We start from the raw sequence: 22,101 nt of genomic DNA on the forward strand, positions 1-22,101 counted from the left end.
CCAGTGGGAAGGAGAAGCCGCAGGGTGGGAGGCTACAAGAAACCCAGAAACCAAGATGGCCGCCAGCACATGTCAAACGAAGGAGAACAGCAAGAAGGTAAGACCATGACACTAGGATTGTGGATTCTCGGCTTGTCCGCGGTTCTCTCCAGTACCTCGTTCATTGGGAGGGTTATCGTCCTAAGGAAAGGATGTGGGTCCCAGTGACGGACATTAAGGCCTCTCGTCTCATCAGGGCTTTGCATAGGTCCCATCCTGAGAAGGTGGGCTCTGAGTGTCCGGAGTCCACTCGTAGAGGGAGGGTGTGGCGAAACCAACCTCGCCACGGTGTTTTGGAGGGGGCTGTTTGAAGGCCTCTTGCCTCAGGATTATGGCCCATAGTAACTTTAAAGGAGAAAACAGACCGGCCGCACAGCTTAAATCTGTCTGTAGAATTGTATTTTATGTTATTATGCATTCGGTTAAATTGTATGTTATGTGAGGGCACCCAGATAGCTAATATTATTGTATTCGTGTATTCTGAGTGCCATTCACCTAATGATATGCACTCAGACTTGAGCTATCTGGGGATATGTTAAATGTCTGTGTTTGCTGTGGGGGTGTGCCATTGTGTGTTTAAATGGTAATGTCTGTCCTGTTGTCTCCACATGTGTATTGGTGACCTCCCTTTGTCCTGAGAGATAATTGGATTGCCCTTGGTTGTCTCCCAGGCAGAGAGGAGGAAACCATGATGCATTGTGGGGATATGTTGTATCTGTTCTGTGTCGCAGTCTCCCTTCTGGTCCTCTAGGGGGCGGGAAAGATTGGTTGCTGTATTTACATTGTGTGTGTTGTGAATTACTGATTGGTTGGATTTCAAAACCCTGTGGGCAGTACTATGTTTGTTTTTTATGAATAAAAGAGTCTGTATCTGAAGTACAGTCAGAGCACTGCTTAACCCTCAACACGGAGCCTTGTCTCGTTATTGGGGGGATTCCCTGTATGCTGTTGGAGACTGCCAGGAGTGTAAGCTGACTGATACGCTTTTCCTGTTCGTCTGCTGACAGCTATTTGCGAGGTTCCAGTTTGGAGTGCTATTTTGTATCCAGTTCGGGAGGTTGGTGTACTGCAGTAGCTGTGCCTGCATCTCAGAAAGGGGTATATCGCCTAAACGGAGTTTAACCCCTTGTCTGCTGAAACGGTCCGTTACATTGGTGGCAAGCAGCGGGATCGTTCCTACAGCCAGAAGGACAGCTACAGGAGACACCATTTCTTTGGATTCTACAATTTAAGGGTAACGCATGTCCCAGTACAGCGACCCTAAAAGCACCAGGATGGAACCAGCAGTGTTATACGAGGAGGAGGACCTGGATGGCCGGGATGCATTAAGGAAAGGCATCTGGTACCAGGCCCTGGATAATGTACAATACCAGCGAGGTGAGAGTCTCCCCAGTGAAGAGCAGCGGTTGCAGAAGCAAGTGGCCCTGCGGATGTCCTTCCTGGGAGAGCAGCCCCTGGAGGAATGGGTGAAGGAACTAGAGCACCGGGTATGGCAGGAGCTATGGCTGGAGGATGCCTACCAGGCGCTTTGGTGGTATGTGGCACAGTTTATACCCTGGACAGCTGAGCATGACAAGCCAGAGGGAGAGGAGTTTGATGGTCCTGGCTTGTTATGGGAGTCCTTTGCAGAGCCTGACTTTGGGAGCCCTGCACAGTCCAGACTTCAGGACATTTTCTATGAGAGGGAGGCTAGGCATGAGTGGGATGACCCCCATGAGGTAGAGCAAGACCTGGCTCACCTAGCAACCCTGGAGTGGGAACTGGAGCAGGACTACCGAGATCTCTTCCACTCCATTGTGAAGGCTCAGCAGGACAGCAAGAAGTCAGACCCAGGTCCAGAGCCCTTCAGCTGGGAGGATATTGTTGATGTTTACTGGGAAGAACCCCAGGTGGCCGGTGGAGATGGGACCGAGGTCTCTCCACCGGTCCTGCAGGGAATTGGGAGCCTAGTCTCCATTCCCCAGCGGCAGGCTGAGTTACAGGGAGCAGAGGTAGTCGTTCCTGCCCCCCAGCAGCAGCATGATTTTTTGGGAATTGGGAGCCTAGTCTCCATTCCCCAGCGGCAGGCGGAGTTACAGGGGGCAGAGACAGTCGGTCCTGTCCACCAGCGGCAGAGTGTCCTACAGGGAATAGAGAGCCCAGTCTCCTTTCCCCAGCAGCAGGACACTGTATTGGGAGCGGAGGCGGTCGGTCGCCCTCCCCAGCGGCTGGAAGTATGTATGGGAGAGGAGCTCGTTACCCCCTCTCCCCAGCGGCAGCTTAGCGCACCAGGGGGAGACAGTAAGCCCCACAACAGTGCAGATGGGACCGTGGTCTCTGCACTTACAGCACAGGGGGTAGGGACAGTTGTTCCTGCCCCCCAGCAACCGGGCTGTTTAGCCAAAGGGGAGACAGTCGGTTTCCCCCTCCAACAACCAGACTCCAACCAGGCTTCTTCTTCCATGGTAGCGCTGGTACCAGGGCAGAGTCCCGCTGATCCCTGCCCACAAAGCAACCTCCACTCCAAGCCAGGGAGCAACTCAGAGACCGGGAGTACCAGCTACCAATATAACCTTGGTGGATTCATTGGACAGAGACAGCCTACTAAATTCAACAGGTCCAGTATTGGGTTGTGGGTGGGCTGCCAGAGTAACTCAGGTACCGACCGGCGTGAGGTCAGGTATCTGGTTAGTCTTCCCTGGGGGGGGGGAGATGTGTGGCGAAACCAACCTCGCCACGGTGTTTTGGAGGGGGCTGTTTGAAGGCCTCTTGCCTCAGGATTATGGCCCATAGTAACTTTAAAGGAGAAAACAGACCGGCCGCACAGCTTAAATCTGTCTGTAGAATTGTATTTTATGTTATTATGCATTCGGTTAAATTGTATGTTATGTGAGGGCACCCAGATAGCTAATATTATTGTATTCGTGTATTCTGAGTGCCATTCACCTAATGATATGCACTCAGACTTGAGCTATCTGGGGATATGTTAAATGTCTGTGTTTGCTGTGGGGGTGTGCCATTGTGTGTTTAAATGGTAATGTCTGTCCTGTTGTCTCCACATGTATATTGGTGACCTCCCTTTGTCCTGAGAGATAATTTGATTGCCCTTGGTTGTCTCCCAGGCAGAGAGGAGGAAACCATGATGCATTGTGGGGATATGTTGTATCTGTTCTGTGTCGCAGTCTCCCTTCTGGTCCTCTAGGGGGCGGGAACGATTGGTTGCTGTATTTACATTGTGTGTGTTGTGAATTACTGATTGGTTGGATTTCAAAACCCTGTGGGCAGTACTATGTTTGTTTTTTATGAATAAAAGAGTCTGTATCTGAAGTACAGTCAGAGCACTGCTTAACCCTCAACACGGAGCCTTGTCTCGTTATTGGGGGGATTCCCTGTATGCTGTTGGAGACTGATTGCCAGGAGTGTAAGCTGACTGATACACTTTTCCTGTTCGTCTGCTGACAGCTATTTGCGAGGTTCCAGTTTGGAGTGCTATTTTGTATCCAGTTCGGGAGGTTGGTGTACTGCAGTAGCTGTGCCTGCATCTCAGAAAGGGGTATATCGCCTAAACGGAGTTTAACCCCTTGTCTGCTGAAACGGTCCGTTACATTGGTGGCAAGCAGCGGGATCGTTCCTACAGCCAGAAGGACAGCTACAGGAGACACCATTTCTTTGGATTCTACAATTTAAGGGTAACGCATGTCCCAGTACAGCGACCCTAAAAGCACCAGGATGGAACCAGCAGTGTTATACGAGGAGGAGGACCTGGATGGCCGGGATGCATTAAGGAAAGGCATCTGGTACCAGGCCCTGGATAATGTACAATATCAGCGAGGTGAGAGTCTCCCCAGTGAAGAGCAGCGGTTGCAGAAGCAAGTGGCCCTGCGGATGTCCTTCCTGGGAGAGCAGCCCCTGGAGGAATGGGTGAAGGAACTAGAGCACCGGGTATGGCAGGAGCTATGGCTGGAGGATGCCTACCAGGCGCTTTGGTGGTATGTGGCACAGTTTATACCCTGGACAGCTGAGCATGACAAGCCAGAGGGAGAGGAGTTTGATGGTCCTGGCTTGTTATGGGAGTCCTTTGCAGAGCCTGACTTTGGGAGCCCTGCACAGTCCAGACTTCAGGACATTTTCTATGAGAGGGAGGCTAGGCATGAGTGGGATGACCCCCATGAGGTAGAGCAAGACCTGGCTCACCTAGCAACCCTGGAGTGGGAACTGGAGCAGGACTACCGAGATCTCTTCCACTCCATTGGGAAGGCTCAGCAGGACAGCAAGAAGTCAGACCCAGGTCCAGAGCCCTTCAGCTGGGAGGATATTGTTGATGTTTACTGGGAAGAACCCCAGGTGGCCGGTGGAGATGGGACCGAGGTCTCTCCACCGGTCCTGCAGGGAATTGGGAGCCTAGTCTCCATTCCCCAGCGGCAGGCTGAGTTACAGGGAGCAGAGGTAGTCGTTCCTGCCCCCCAGCAGCAGCATGATTTTTTGGGAATTGGGAGCCTAGTCTCCATTCCCCAGCGGCAGGCGGAGTTACAGGGGGCAGAGACAGTCGGTCCTGTCCACCAGCGGCAGAGTGTCCTACAGGGAATAGAGAGCCCAGTCTCCTTTCCCCAGCAGCAGGACACTGTATTGGGAGCGGAGGCGGTCGGTCGCCCTCCCCAGCGGCTGGAAGTATGTATGGGAGAGGAGCTCGTTACCCCCTCTCCCCAGCGGCAGCTTAGCGCACCAGGGGGAGACAGTAAGCCCCACAACAGTGCAGATGGGACCGTGGTCTCTGCACTTACAGCACAGGGGGTAGGGACAGTTGTTCCTGCCCCCCAGCAACCGGGCTGTTTAGCCAAAGGGGAGACAGTCGGTTTCCCCCTCCAACAACCAGACTCCAACCAGGCTTCTTCTTCCATGGTAGCGCTGGTACCAGGGCAGAGTCCCGCTGATCCCTGCCCACAAAGCAACCTCCACTCCAAGCCAGGGAGCAACTCAGAGACCGGGAGTACCAGCTACCAATATAACCTTGGTGGATTCATTGGACAGAGACAGCCTACTAAATTCAACAGGTCCAGTATTGGGTTGTGGGTGGGCTGCCAGAGTAACTCAGGTACCGACCGGCGTGAGGTCAGGTATCTGGTTAGTCTTCCCTGGGGGGGGGGAGATGTGTGGCGAAACCAACCTCGCCACGGTGTTTTGGAGGGGGCTGTTTGAAGGCCTCTTGCCTCAGGATTATGGCCCATAGTAACTTTAAAGGAGAAAACAGACCGGCCGCACAGCTTAAATCTGTCTGTAGAATTGTATTTTATGTTATTATGCATTCGGTTAAATTGTATGTTATGTGAGGGCACCCAGATAGCTAATATTATTGTATTCGTGTATTCTGAGTGCCATTCACCTAATGATATGCACTCAGACTTGAGCTATCTGGGGATATGTTAAATGTCTGTGTTTGCTGTGGGGGTGTGCCATTGTGTGTTTAAATGGTAATGTCTGTCCTGTTGTCTCCACATGTATATTGGTGACCTCCCTTTGTCCTGAGAGATAATTTGATTGCCCTTGGTTGTCTCCCAGGCAGAGAGGAGGAAACCATGATGCATTGTGGGGATATGTTGTATCTGTTCTGTGTCGCAGTCTCCCTTCTGGTCCTCTAGGGGGCGGGAACGATTGGTTGCTGTATTTACATTGTGTGTGTTGTGAATTACTGATTGGTTGGATTTCAAAACCCTGTGGGCAGTACTATGTTTGTTTTTTATGAATAAAAGAGTCTGTATCTGAAGTACAGTCAGAGCACTGCTTAACCCTCAACACGGAGCCTTGTCTCGTTATTGGGGGGATTCCCTGTATGCTGTTGGAGACTGATTGCTAGGAGTGTAAGCTGACTGATACACTTTTCCTGTTCGTCTGCTGACAGCTATTTGCGAGGTTCCAGTTTGGAGTGCTATTTTGTATCCAGTTCGGGAGGTTGGTGTTCTGCAGTAGCTGTGCCTGTCTCTCAGAAAAGGGGCATACCGCCTAAACGGATTTTAACCCCTTGTCTGCTGAAACGGTCCGTTACAGAGGGGTACTGTCACAACCAGACAGCTGAGAAGCTCTGACAGAAGCCTTTCAGAACCTCCTCCTTGAGTTTCTTTGTTGTGATGTTCAGTTCCTCATCTCGTTAGCCTCTCTCAGCTGTCATGTAGTTGGACTAATTGCATCCCTTTAAATTCCGCCCCATAATGCATTACTGGGCGGCTTATACTACTTCCTGGAGTGTGTGTGCATGCTGATCTTGTTTTCCAGTCTGCTACAAAGTTAAGTGCTGAACATTTATCTGTTATTTTCTGTTTGCTGGATCCCAGGTGACCCTGACTCCCTCCGTGTCTGGTGTAGGGAGCCGGTGGTCGTGTCCCCTCACTATTGTAGGGTGTTCAGGGGTTATATAGTCGAGGTACGTGGATATGCAACCATCCACCTCTGGGATCTTTGCATAGGCTGAGCAGCCAGGGAAAGTCTCAGGTCTTGTGCAGGGGTCTCCCTTTTGGTTCCTTAGCTTTGGATCCAGTGAGTCATATATGCATGTTGCTTTGTCTTGTTTCCTGTACACCGTCCGTGACATGTAATAAAGCTCTCTACAGACACCCAGTAGTAATAAGGCTCCCCATAATGCTCTTAATAGAAATAATGTGGATCTATAAGTCCCTCCTATAGAGCCCCCAGTAGTAATAAGAACGACTAATGTCCCCTGCATTTAAAATGTCCCCACAATGCCCCCAGTATTTATAATACCCCCTACTGTTATAATGCTCACCCTGAAGTGCCCCAGTATTTATATCGCCCCCTACTGTTATAATGCTCGCCTTGAAGCACCCCCAATATTTATAATGCCCCCCGCAGTGCCCCCTGTAGTTATATTCCTCCATTTACTGTCCTCAGAAATTATAATTCCTCAGCCCCTCCACCATACAGCCCCATGTAAATAATATTATTTCCCTCATCTGCCATAGAGTCCCATGTAAATACCATCACACCATCTCTCCTGCCCCCTCTAATATACAGTCCCATGTAAATAACATCCCTCTCCATCTACAGCACCCTCCAAAATACAGTCCCACATAAATAACATCACCCCCTCTCCAGCCACCTTCAACATACAGTCCCGTCTCCTGGGCATTTACAGGAGCAGCACAAGGCAGAATAAAAGCTTAGATACACACCCCATAAAAAGTAAGGGTATGACCACAGTGTTGCATGGTTGCAATGCTGTGGTCGGGGACTTACAGGCTGCAGCGAGTCCTATTCAAACTAATAAGGACCACAATGTTTAGTTGGTCTGCATTGTTAATGGCCACGCAGCACCTTACATACCACATGGCTGTTAAATGGCATCTGTCAGCAGATTTGTACCTATGAAACTGTCTGACCTGTTACATGAGCGCTGAAGACATCTGTGTTGGTTCCATGTTCATATGTGCCCCCATTACTGAGAAAAATTATGTTTTAATATATGCAAATTAGGTTCTAAGACGAAGGGGCATTGCCGTTACACACAGAGGCTCAGCTCTCTGTGCAACTGCCGCACCCTCTGCACTTTGATTGGCAGGGTCAGGCAGTGTAAACTTAATCACACCTGGCTGTCAATCAAAGTGGAGAGGGTGCAGCAGTTGCACAGAGAGGTGTAACCCACGGAAGCACGTAATGTGGACAAGAATAGGATCTATAATTTTGCAGATGGCACGGAACAGATAGGTAGTGTCCCACTACGTGACCGTGGGCACCGCAAACGTGTCTTAATTATGTATTAATGTCATGTAATACGCCTGCATTTTGTACCTCATCTCCTGTCATATTCTCCCATGTCACAATGTGATTCTATATGCAAAGATCCTTTACACAGGCCTAGTCAGGGTGCACTACACTTGTTTCTCCACAGGATGGAGCAGTGTCAGTGTGTATAAATAGCTTAGCTCAGACCTAAGGCTACTTTCACACTTGCGGCAGTGTGATCCGGCGGGCAGTTCCGTCGTCGGAACTGGCCGCCGGATCTGCCGATCTGCCGCTGACTGAAAGCATTTGTGAGACGGATCCGGATGCGGATCCGTCTCACAAATGCATTGCAAGGACGGATCCGTCTCTCCGCTTGTCATGCGGACCGACGGATCCGTCTTGTACATTTTTCTCATTTTCACCGACATGCTCATGCGCATGCCGGAACGACGGATCCGGCATTCTGGTATTCTGAATGCCGGATCCGGCGCTAATACATTCCTATGGGAAAAAATGCCGGATGCGGTGTTCAGGTATGTCTTCAGTTTTTTTCGCTGGAGAGAAAACCGTAGCATGCTACGGTTTTCTCTTTTGCCTGATCAGTCAAAACGACTGAACTGAAGACATCCTGATGCAAACTGAACGGATTACTCTCCATTCAGAATGCATGGGGATATGCCTGATCAGTTCTTTTCCGGTATACAGCCCCTGTGACGGAACTCTATGCCGGAAAAGAAAAACGCAAGTGTGAAAGTACCCTAAGTAGGCAGTTGGCTGGTTGTGGTCAATCCAAACCAGATCAGATGAGATCAGGTCAATCCAAGTGAGAGTTCAGTTCAAAGCAGTTCTCTCATGAGCGTAGTCAGAAAGCAACAGCAATGTAGCTGAAGACCTGGAGGGAGGCCCCTTCCTAGCCTATCTACTCTGTCCCTGTCGGCTCCACAGTCCAGGGTTAAAGCCCCCAATTATTCTACCTAGAGGTGAGCAATCCACTCCTACAGATCGCTCTTCCAGGGTGACCAATGTCTAAACTGCATGCAGCCGAGTATTTAAGGAATTATCATGTTTTTATGCAAGACAAAGGATTAGCAAGATAGTCATTACCTGAGGACTTATTAGGCACCTTTGTACTAGGTGTAGGAGATAGCTTGAAGCATCTACATCTCCATTTCAAATCCTGAGGACAGTCAGGCCAACTGTCAGAACAACGTTGGAATAGAAGTTCCAGGATTCAGAAAAGCGCCTTTAATCAAGGATTAGGATCAGGCCGGAGTTGTTACCAGTGTAAGGCCTCTTTCACACGGGCGTCATGTTTTTTGCCCGGATAAGAGGCGGGTGCGTTGCGGGAAAATGCGCGATTTTTCCGCGCGAGTGCAAAACATTGTCATGCGTTTTGCACTCGCGTGAGAAAAATCGCGCATGTTTGGTACCCAAACCCGAACTTCTTCACAGAAGTTCGGGCTTGGGATTGATGTTCTGAAGATTGTATTATTTTCCCTTATAACATGGTTATAAGGGAAAATAATAGCATTCTGAATACAGAATGCTTAGTATAATAGTGCTGGAGGGGTTAAAAATAATAAAAAAGTTAACTCACCTTCTCCTCTTGTTCGCGTAGATTCCGGTCTGTTCTTTAGCTGTGGACTGAATGACCTGAGGTGATGTCAGATCACATGCTCCAATCACATGCTCCATCACCATGGTGATGGAGCATGTGATCTGACGTCATCAAAGGTCCTTCAGCCCACAGCTAAAGAACAGACCGGCCTCTACGCGAACAAGAGGAGAAGGTGAGTTAACTTTTTTATTATTTTTAACCCTTCCAGCACTATTATACTAAGCATTCTGTATTCAGAATGCTATTATTTTCCCTTATAACCATGTTATAAGGGAAAATAATACAGTGAATAGACTGTCACCTAGAACCCATGCGTGAAAATCGCACCGCATCCGCACTTGCTTGCGGATGCATGCGATTTTCACGCAACCCCATTCATTTCTATAGGGCCTGCGTTACGTGAAAAACGCACAAAGAGGAGCATGCTGCGATTTTCACGCAACGCACAAGTGATGCGTGAAAATCACCGCTCGTGTGCACAGTCCCATAGAAATGAATGGGTCAGGATTCAGTGCGGGTGCAATGCGCTCACCGCACGCATCGCACCCGCACGGAAAACTCGCCCGTGTGAAAGGGGCCTAAGACTTTCATTATTACCAGCCTAGTCTGAGCAGTAGCTTCTTATGTATTACTAGAGCCTGTACTTCACTGAGGACTTGCATTTCCCTTTCCCCATATGTATGGGAGATCGTGCTTAAAGGGACACTGACAGGGCCAATAAGCATATTGAGGTATATATATGGCACTACAGGTCTTCTAATGGGTATTACAATCATATAAGTATCCCCCCTGTCCACATTATACAAACAGTAAACTTTAAGTTTTATAACCTGCTCCAACGGTCTTCAATCTGCCCAAGGGGCGGCGTTTCACTTCTCTTGCGCCCAGCCAGCCTCCCCAACTGCCGATTTGAAGCGCCGCCCAGCTCATGAATATTCAGTTTGCTGGGCGGCTTCTGCGGTCCCCGCTCTGAAGCGCTTCGCTTAACAGTGCCCTGCGCATGCGCCGGATCTTGTGAAGTCCGGTACAGTAAGCGCCGCCCAGCTCATCAATATTCACTTCGCTGGGCGGCGCTTACTGTCCCCGACTTCACAAGATCCGGCGCATGCGCAGGGCACTGTTCAGCGCTGCGCTTCAGAGCGGGGACCGCAGAAGCCGCCCAGCAAACTGAATATTCATGAGCTGGGCGGCGCTTCAAATCGGCAGTTGGGGAGGCTGGCTGGGCGCAAGAGAAGTGAAACGCCGCCCCTTGGGCAGATTGAAGACCGTTGGAGCAGGTTATAAAACTTAAAGTTTACTGTATGTATAATGTGGACAGGGGGGACACTTATATGATTGTAATACCCATTATAAGACCTGTAGTGACATATATAGACCTCAATATGCTTATTGGCCCTGTCAGTGTCCCTTTAATGGTGGATTGTATCAAGAGACTGTTTTAATGCTTTGGATGTACTGTTATCAGAAGTCATCTTCAGTAAAGTTCCACCTTGAGTTTTATCTTGCTTGTCTTAGTCTCCAGTTCCTCAATTAACACTTTAGTAAATGGTTGTACCTCCATACAAAAGGTACTGGCGTCACGACTACAAGAGACCTTGCCATAGGCACATTAATACAGACCACCAAGGGCACCTCTAACCACCATCTGGCCTGTGTCCCTTACACCAGAGTGCGCCCCAGAGAATCCTTGTGCCGTTCTCCTCATCACTTACGCGAGCCTGCCCAGGGACGACGTAACTGTGAGTGACCAGAACTGTATTTACCTCGGCCTACCTTTAGCTCACGCCGTGACCTCACGCATAATTCCCCTGCAAGGTCTGGCATACCGCAGATATAAGGATGCAGGACAGCACACGGAGTGCTGTCCGGATCTTTTGCAGCCCCATTGAAGTGAATAGGTCCGCAGCCGACCCACAAAAAATGCAACAGGTTACATACTCATGACTATAAAAGTCACAAAAGAAACTGCATATTTATGTTTCAAAAAGGAAGAAAATTATTCAGTTTATTATTACATTTATGACCAATGCATTCTTAAAAACCCACATGCTATTGAGTCGATGAGCTCAAATTTAAAGGGGTTATCCTATGATAAATGTAAAAAATTAAAATCAGACTTTTTATAGTACATGACAATCTCTAACAAAGCTAGAACCAGCCCTATAACTTCCATGGATCCAGAGATCTCCCTATTCATTGCTCTGCTAGATTTATAATAAGTTGAAAGCTCAAGGAGAGTGTCCTTTCTGCTGCAGCTCTCTCCCTATCACGCTCAGGAGACAGTTAAAGGATGGAACTGAGCATGTTCGGCCTTCTCAAGAAGAAAAAGAACAAACAGCAGATGGCGCTATAGAGATACATTTTATTGAAAAACTCAGTGGCTACGCAAAATATTGAATTTACATATTTTTCGCCTTATGAGACGCTCCTGATGATAAGAGGCAACCCAGGTTTTAGAGGAGGAAAATAAGAAAAAAATATTTTTCATCAGACTCCATAAATATCAGGACATTGGATCAGACCCTTATATCAAGACATCACATCAGACCCCCATATCAGGACATCACATCAGACCCCCATATCAGGACATCACATCAGCCCTCAGATCAGCCCTCAATGTCAGAACCCTATCAGCCCTCAGATTAGCCCTCAATGTCAGACCCCCATGAGACCTCAGATCATCCCTCAATGTCAGACCCCCCTCAGACCTCAGATAAGCCCTCAATGTCAGACCCCCATATCAGGACATCACATCAGCCCTCAGATCAGCCCTCAATGTCAGACCCCCATATCAGGACATCACATCAGCCCTCAGATCAGCCCTCAATGTCAGAACCCTATCAGCCCTCAGATCAGCCCTCAATGTCAGAACCCTATCAGCCCTCAGATCAGCCCTCAATGTCAGAACCCTATCAGCCCTCAGATCAGCCCTCAATGTCAGAACCCTATCAGCCCTCAGATTAGCCCTCAATGTCAGACCCCCATGAGACCTCAGATCATCCCTCAATGTCAGACCCCTATCAGACCTCAGATTAGCCCTCAATGTCAGACCCCCATCAAACCTCAGATCAGCCCTTAATGTCAAACCCCCCCAATCAGAGTTCCTAGCTAGAACACCATCAGACCTCAGATCAGATTAAAATAAAAAACTCCACTTACTTCTCCTGCACCGCGACTCCTCTCCACCTCCATCAGAAGTCGTGCTCCCCTGTCTTCTCTACAGTCACCTGACTGTGTGCAGCGTCAGGTCATAGTGCGCGCACTATGTCCCCACGCTTTACCTGGTCAGGACAGAGCAGTGCCGGCCCCAGGAAGGAAGACCAGGGAGGATGAGTACCAGAAGCGCTCACATCGCTTCACTCCCTCTGCTCCCAGCACCTAATGCATACTTGTGAGCGCATCCATAATGGAAGCTCTCACTAATATTCGCTTTATATGACGCACGGCCATTTTTCCCCTACTTATAAGTGCGTCTTACAAAGCGAAAAATATGGTACATGCAATTACAAAAGTATTCAGACCCTGGTGCTGGTTTGAAAACTGTAGAATATTTTTCATGGGACAACCCCATTAAGGCATTGTATGTATATCAATGTTTTTCATGAGTTGAAAAATTGATACATGTTCTGTATACTGTTGGGGGAAAAAATGAACCCTTTGAAATTAGGGCATGTTCATATTTGTGTTGGAATTTCCTCTCCATCACAGAGTTCATCAAAAATATTGTAGACGAAAGTCTTGCATGCGGGACTTTTTTCTCCCCTAAAAAAATGTTCTCCAGAACGGAAACTGATCAGATTCCATGATAGTCAATGGGATCTGTAAGGTTCCATTCGTGTCAGTTATGTGTCGAAAACCAGCACTTACATCTTATAACAGATCAGAAGAATGGAAAATAATAGCAGTGGTGTGAACGAGCCCTTACCTGCAATGTTTACTAATAAATCGAATTGTTATCTAAGTCTCGTTGAAAAAGAAACACAATCTAACTAAACTAAAAGCAGACAAACAGTTATATCGTCAGTGCAGGTAAAGGGCCTGATTCGGGCAGATTATCACTAATGAACATTTGGACTAGAAATTGAGCTAAGAAGAGACACTCCTCCATTTATGTTGCTCAGCCTACATTATATGTACTCAGAGTTATTACTGTTCTTTGTGGTGTTACATAGGACTGCAGGTAACAAGTACTACATTATCTGTACTCAGTTATTACTGTTCTCTGTTGTGTTACATAGGACTGCAGGTAACAAGTACTACATTATCTGTACTCAGAGTTATTACTGTTCTCTGTGGTGTTACATAGGACTGCAGGTAACAAGTACTACATTATCTGTACTCAGAGTTTTTACTGTTCTCTGTGGTGTTACATAGGACTGCAGGTAATAACTACTACATTATCTGTACTCAGAGTTATCACTGTTCTCTGTGGTGTTACATAGGACTGCAGGTAACAACTACTACATTATCTGTACTCAGAGTTATCACTGTTCTCTGTGGTGTTACATAGGACTGCAGGTAACAACTACTACATTATCTGGTCTCAGAGTTATCACTGTTCTCTGTGGTGTTACATAGGGCTGCAGGTGGCATTTACTACATTAACTGTACTCAGAGAGTTATCACTGTGTTATATGTGGTGTTACACAGGACTTCAGGTAAGACCTATGGCATATCCACAGGAGTCGAATAGATGCAGGTCCCACCATGGGTCCCATTCTTCCATAGAAGTAAATGAACAGAGAGCCACTCATGTAGAGCCACCTCTCCATACATGCAGTAGGCAAATAAAGCCCTGTTTTCAAGATAGAGTCCACATCTATCAGACTTTTATGGTATATCCACCGAAGAGTCAGAGATGGAGATAACCTTTTAATTGATGGTCACATGATATTACGGGTTTACCCTGTGGTTGGTACACGAGAACGCACCCATTAACAGATTGCCCACAGTTCACAATGTATCGCTCAGCGAAAGCTTAGAGGGAACATTGAAGGGCACCTTCCATCAAGTGGCCCAGGGGAAACAACTACTACTCCTATCAGCGGACCCCTCACCACTGTGCTGGCCCAGGGAATGAGGCAGAAGGATCCAGCCACCTTGAGGACTGTAACAGCTAGAGACAATTATACAACTACCACTCCCATCCTCCCCTCACTATCCCCCCTGGGATAGGTAACTTAAGGGGAAATAACAGCATCATGTAAATGAGAATGCTCACAAAGCAGAACTGAAATCCCCTGCCTGAGAAATGACTAATAAAGGAGTATATAACCCAAAGGCGCTAAAAACGTGCAGTTTGTTTACATTTGCCATTGCCCATTAATTTGATCGTTCAGTCAATTAATGGCTATTTTGAGCAGTTTCATTTCCTTATAATAAACCTGGTTATTTTTTATGCTGGGGAATTCTACTACAGACGTCTGTTTCAAGAAGAGAGGCAGTCAGGTAAATCCAGCCTCTTGTGTCAAGAATGTCTTGGAGACAAGTTTTCACGTCTGGTGGCGTCTGAGACGTATCCTTGTAATGTTCTTCTTCTACGGTGAGTATGCCCTAGACCAGGGATGCTCAACCGGCGGCTCTCCAGCAAAACTACAACTCCCATCATGCCCTAATAGCTGTAGGCTGTCCAGGCATGCTGGGAGTTGTAGTTTAGCAACAGCTGGAGGGCCCCAGGTTGGACATCCCTGCTCTAGACCAAGTCAAGCTGCTACACAGAATATTTATCTGCATGTCGTACCATAGGAAGCCACGGACTAGCCAGACCCTCTCTGAAAAGTAGTGGGAGTCTGCAGTGCTGTACTTTGCTCCAAATTTATCAAGTATCACAATGTTTGATAGATTTGGTGCATCTTGTCACCTCATTTAATACACCACCCCGTTTATTTGAGTAATTGAATTTTTTTTTGTGAATATTAAAAAAGTTTCAGTTGCTAAATCTGACTTAAAGGGGTTGTCCCACAAGTCTGTGCTACATTTTATCAAACCAGCCCCTGTATCTGAATACTTTTCAAATTGCATGTAATAAAAATGTAGTCTAGTCAGGGAGTTATTCAATAAAATGTATCTGTTTAGCGCCATCTGCTGTTTTTTCTTTTCCTTATTTCTTTGTAATATCGCCAGTGTGGACTCACATGCTCAGTCCCAACCTTCATCTGACACCAGCCATGTTTACTGTTAGATTCTGTAACAGAGAACTGCAGAAGAAAGCCCCCCCCCCCCCCCCCCCCAAGTTGTTATAGGGAGAGAGCTGCAGCAGAAAGGACACAACCCCCTGAGTTGTGCCAGAGTGCTGCAGCAGAAAGGACACACCCTCTGAGCTTTGATAGGGAGAGAGCTACAGCAGAAAGGACACGCCTCCGAGCTGTAATAGGGAGAGATCTGCAGCAGAACGAGCACACCTCCTTAGCTGTTATAGGGAGAGAGCTGCAGCAGAAAGAACAGATAAGCAATTGGAGCAATGAATGAGGAGAGCTCTAGGTCCATGTGAGGTACAGGGCTGATTTTAGCTTTGTAAGAAATAGATTGTCCTGTACTATATGATATCTGATTTCCATGGGTTAACTCTTTAAATCAGCTTGACTAGACACACCCACTTTCCTGCCCACTTTTAAAAACTGTACTAATTGATGTAAAATGGCAAAATGTCTCAATAATTTTACACAAATAAGCAAAAGCAATTCTAAGGCCCTATTTTGCATCTCTTTGAAGCCAGAATTCTGAAGTGCAGGCCATGATCAATTCCTGACAATATTCAAAAGTATGTTAAAGAGGACCTTTCACTCGTATACAAACTAAAAACTAACTATACCTGTGGGCAAAGCGGCGCCGCTCCGTTCGCCCGGTATAGGCTCCGGTGTCTCAGCTCCGTCTGTTGTATTGGACTGATTTTTTGTAGGAGGCGTGTCCCTTGCTGCAGCACTGGCCAATCACAGCGCACAGCTCATAGCCAGTCTATGAGCTGTGCGCTGCGATTGGCCAGCACTGCAGCAAGGGACACGCCTCATACAAAAAAATCAGTCCAGTACAACAGACGGAGCTGAGACACCGGAGCCTATACCGGGCGAACGGAGCGGCGCCCAGGCATACTAGTAAGTGCAGGGGGACCCCTGGGCGCCGCTCTGCCCACATGTATAGTTAGTTTTTAGTTTGTATACGAGTGAAAGGTCCTCTTTAAGTGTCCTTTGCAGTTACAAGAAATGTCCTATATACACTACTTACAAAACGTTATGGATATTTGGGCTTCTGGTGAAATTTATGGAAAACGTAAAAAGTTCACACTACAGTGATATTATATCATGAAAGTCGGGCATTTACAGCAGTGGTGATTTCCTCATCTCAAACAATTTATTGAAACAAAAGCCACCACCAGTGCTGGGTATACCCCCACAAAATGTCAGTGTCTCAATAATGTGTCATTTGGCCTTGAGCATCAATTACAGCTTGACATTGACGTCTCCTGCTGTTCCCAAGTCGACTTATTGTCTGCTGAGGCATGGCATCCCACTCTTCTTGAAGGACGGCCCTCACGTCATTGAGGTTCTGGGGTACAGAGTTACGAGCCTCTACACAGCGACTCAGCTGATCCAATAGGTTTTCAGTGGGATTCAGGTCTGGAGAAAGTGCAGGTCACTCCATTTGAGGTCCTCCAGTCTCCAGCAGCCGTTCCCTAATGATGCAAGCTCGATGAGCTGGAGCATTGTCGTCCATGAAGATGAAATTAGGGCCTGTGTGGTTCATGCAGAGGCACAATGACTGGATTAATTATTTAAGTCAAGTATTATGAGCTTGTCACTGTACCATTCACACAGTGTAGGGCAGTTCTGTATTGACTAGACACACCTGCCCACACTGTAACACCACCATCACCAAAGGCTTTTCAGGTGACTGATGCATAGCGCTCCCCTTGATATCGCCAACATCGTTGACAGCCATCATTTCTGCTGAGCGTGAATAGATTTTCATCAGTGAACAGCACTGAGGCCCACTGGTCCCTGGTCCAATGTAGATGATCCCTGGCCAATGCAAGATAATGACACCTGTGCCTGGTGGTGTGGTCAGGCACTCTTGCAGGTCGTCTAGCATGCAGTCCACGCTGATGTAAACGGTTTTGAATGGTCTGCCGTGACACTTGTGTGCCTATCACCTCCCTTAAATGTGCCTGGAGTTGTGTGGCATTCATCATCAGGTTCTGCAGGGCATTGTTGACAATGAAGCGGTCATCAGTGTGGGATGTGGCTAAAGGATGTCCACTTCTCTGCCTTTCTGTGACTCTTCCAGTCTCTCTGTATCTCTGTTACAACCTGCTGATTACATTCTGTGACACTCTAAGCTCAGTGGCCACTTTTATCAGAGAACGACCTGCTTGAAGCCTCACAATGGTGAGGTGCTGTTGATCAATTGTTAGGTATTGTCTTGGTCTCGTGATGGTAAAATGTGAACAGCATGATGAGGAGGATGTTTAAATACCAATTCTAGTTGAATCAGGAAATTTATTGGGTGATTCATGGATCAAACACCTGTTGTGAATTTTGCCATTAAACTCCTTGTTAGAGAACAGCAGGTTGTGCAAAAAGTGCTGAAACATTGGACATTCAAAGTTTAAAGAAAGGTCACATTAAGTTTACCTGTAAAGGTTAGAGTGCATTTTAGGTTCATTCTGAAATTTCACCCACAAGTCAAATATCCCTAACTTTGTGTCAGTAGTGTATGTACAGTAGGGGCTGACTGGGAACTTAAAGTGGCCCTGGAAAAAAACTTAAAAGTAGCCCCATGATGTAGGAAGGAGGGGGGTACAAATTGAAAGAACGCAGGGCAAAGCAAGCAGGCGGCATCAGAAATAACATAGCGCAAAATACCAGCCCATCAGAACCATATACCACAGAGCAGTAGAATATACTGCCCCAAAAGCTGTCCCTCTGTGGGGGCCATCAATAGCTGCCATTTTCTGCCCTCCTCCTCCAGTTGTCTCTGATTAACATATGGAGCAGGGGGGCTAGGAGCTGAGATGCGTCCACAGCAGATGAATTCAGGAAGACATGTGTGGTCTCTGGCCGGGTACATGAGTACCTGATTCTTACAACGTTACCAAGGAGAGCTTAGTATATACCCAACCAGCGGCAGACAGGAGGGATTGGGCAGCCCTCTGGGCATCGGCCCACCAGGAAATTTCCCTGTAAGGTCTATGGTCAATCCGCTCCTGGCCCAACCAATCAGCTGAAGAGGGAGTGGTCCTCCGGTGAACGCAGCAGCCTCTTCCTATGCCAGTGACGTCACATTCATCAGTCACATGGCCTGTGTTCAGCTCGGTCCTATTCAGGCTGCAATACCAAGCACAGCCACTATACAATGTACAGTACTGTGCTTTGTACGGAGGAGGCATAAGGAAAGGTCATCAAAATTTTACTCCCCAAAAAAACCTTTAAAGCAAGTGAATGACTAAATCACCAATGAGAAAAGATGTTTATCAAAACACCGCTGCTAATATCCTAAGGGGAATAAGCCTTAGTAAGGGGTAGCCTGGATGCTCACTTTAGGGCCATTTAATGGACTTTTCATATTGTCCCCAAGCAGGGCCGGTGTCATAACCCAGCATCCCCGGGCAAGTGCCGGGGCCCAATGCTCCTGGGGGGGGCACTGAGCTGCTATGAGAACTTCCATCAATACAGATGGAAGCTCTCACTGCTGTCATTTCACTTACGCAGTACCCCTTTGGTGGGCCCTCTGAGTCACATGAGGCCGGCTGCTGCAGAGACTCAGACACGCCCCTTCTACACAGGAAATGCTGCCTGAGGAGAGAGACCGGCAGGGCTGGAGCAGAGAAGTGTGAAGACAGTCTGTGAGTAAGTCTGCACTGTGACTTTCTCTTCTCTGTGGGACAGGAGGGAGGGAACTATTTGTGCTGCTGCTGGATGCTGCTTTATTCTATTTAGTTGTTTTACTGTTTCATTAAGCAGTTTGCCTCCATGACACCTGCCCCCCCACCATATCCTGTCCTATCTCATCCTCATGGAGCCCCTGCTGTCTCCTTTCCTCCCTTATGTATCCAATGCTCCTGTTCCACCCTCCTATCTCCTATTGCTGCCCTGCACAGACCTCCTGCCACTACTTCTTGTATGAATCCCCCTCAGAGTCCCTTCCACCTTTTTGCTGTCCCTATTTGCTGTGTCCACCCCTCCTGTCCATCCAGGGCCCCGGGCCCCTGTCTCACTCCTCTGCCTCTCATTATGGTGGCATCTGAACTGCATTCACCATATGGACCTTCTAACGTCACAGGGTCATGTGACTGTGCCCCCAACCCTGTACTGTGCCCCCCCACCCAGTACTGTGCCCCTTTATACCCTGCATTGTGCCCTCTTACCACACCCTGTGCAGTGCACCTAGTCATGCCCTGTAGTGTGCCCTCTTAGACCCTTTTATCCGGTCACTTTATGGTGGTTTTATCATTTTATGGCGGTGTTATCACTATATGGCGGTGGTATCCAATTACTGTATGGCCATAACTGTATCCCCTTCCCTGCCCACACCACTGTTTTTAGACCTGGCATGAGCGGGAAAAGATACAGATTGCGGTGCTAAGGACCTTTGCGCCACAATCTGTGTCAGAAATACGCCTAATATAGATGCATTTCTATATAATAAATGACCCCCTAATTGTATTATTATTCCTGGGTATGGATAATATCTTTATATTGTATAGATTCTAGTGTATTATACTGTACCCTGTATTTCCCAATAGATAAATGATCCTTGGGAGACACAGTCCTAATCCCTGACCACCAGGACCAGGTAGCGCTCTGTCAGTACATGCGGCCTCCCCTCTCCGCCACGCTGCTCCGCTGTGTACCGGTGCTTATTCTGACACTAGGGCTGGGTTCACATCACATTTGTGCCATCCATTTAATGTATACCAAAAATGTATGCGTTAGCAGATACATCAGACTGATGCCGTACAGTGGCGTCCGTTCACCATACAGTTCCATTGTAAAAAAACATATACGTTAACGTATGCATTCTTTAGTCAGTTCTAGCTACATCACTGCACATCTCCTTCTCTCCTCCAGGCCTGGCCCAGGGGTGACGTCATGAAGTGTGTCTCACTGCTGCAGCGGGCCGGAGGAGAGAAGGAGCACAGGGGGCTGCGGTTAGTGATGGACAGGACCGCCGGCTCCCCTGCGCTCCAACAATAATAGGTATGTGAGGGGGCCACTGGGGGGGTCATTACACTGTGAGGGCCCTTACACAGTATAATGACCCCCAGTGCCCCCCATTTAGTATAATGATCCCCATTGACCCTCCATTTAGTATAATGACTACCAGAGCCCCCATTCAATATAATGACCCTCAGTGCCCCCTCCATATAGTATAACCCCCAGTGTGGGGCGACTGAGGGTCATTATTCTGAATGGAGGGCCACTGTGGGGTCATTATACTGTGAGGGCCCTTTACATAGTATAATGACCCCCAGTGTCCCCCATTTAGTATAATGATCCCCAATGACCCTCCATTCAGTATAATGACCCCCAGAGCCCCCTCCATGCAGTATTCCCCCAGTGTGGGGGCTATTAGGGGTCATTATTCTGAATGGAGGGCCACTGGGGGTCATTATACAGTGGGGGGGGGATTGGGGGGGTTATTATACTGTGTGGGAGCCACTGGGGGACATGTAAATGTAAAAAAATGCCTCAAGGGGGCCCACTGGGATTTATCGCCCAAGGGCCCACATGAACCTGGAGCCGGCCCTGGCCCTAAGTTTGCAAAGGTTTCATCCGAGTACTCCGTTTTCCTACAACACTAAAAAATTATAATGATGGGTTAGGCCCCTTTCACGCGAACGAGTACTACACATCGGACTCGCAGTCTGTCCTGACCTCCCAGCACTGACGGGGTGGATTTATGATACTATGTAACCCTTAGGTTACATAGGGCGAGATTTCCGCGCGAGTGCAATGTGTGAGGTGAACGCATTGCACCCGCACTGAATCCGGACCCATTCATTTCTATGGGGCTGTGCACATGAGCAGTGATTTTCACGCATCACTTGTGCATTGCATGAAAATAGCAGGATGCACTATTTTGTTCATTTTTCACGCAACGCAGGCCCCATAGAAGTGAATCGGGCTGCATGAAAATCGCAAGCATCCGTAAGCAAGTGCGGATGCGGTGCGATTTTCACGCACGGTTGCTAGGAGATGATCGGGATGGGGACCCGATCTTTATTACTTTCCTTTATAACATGGTTATAAGGGAAAATAATAGCATTCTTAATACAGAATGCTAAGTAAAATTGTGATGGAGGGGTTAAAAAATAAAATAACAATTAAACTAACCTTAATCCACTTGTTCGCGCAGCCGGCATCTCTTCTGTCTTCTTCTTTGAGGAATGACATCACCACAGGTCCTTTTCCTCAAAGAAGAAGACAGAAGAGATGCCGGCTGCACGAACAAGTGGATTAAGGTGAGTTAAATTTTATTTTATTTTTTTAACCCCTCCATCACTATTTTACTTAGCATTCTGTAATAAGAATGCTATTATTTTCCCTTATAACCATGTTATAAGAGAAAATAATAAAATCTACACAACACATAACCCAAACCCGAAATTCTGTGAAGAAGTCCGGGTTTGGGTTTGGGTACCAAACATGTCGATTTTTCTCACGCGCGTGCAAAACGCATTAAAATGTTTTGCACTCGCGCGGAAAAATCACGCATTTTCCCGCGACGCACCCGCATCC

The sequence above is a fragment of the Bufo gargarizans genome, chromosome 4 (assembly GCF_014858855.1).
Source record: "Bufo gargarizans isolate SCDJY-AF-19 chromosome 4, ASM1485885v1, whole genome shotgun sequence".
Taxonomy (NCBI): Eukaryota; Metazoa; Chordata; class Amphibia; order Anura; family Bufonidae; genus Bufo; species Bufo gargarizans.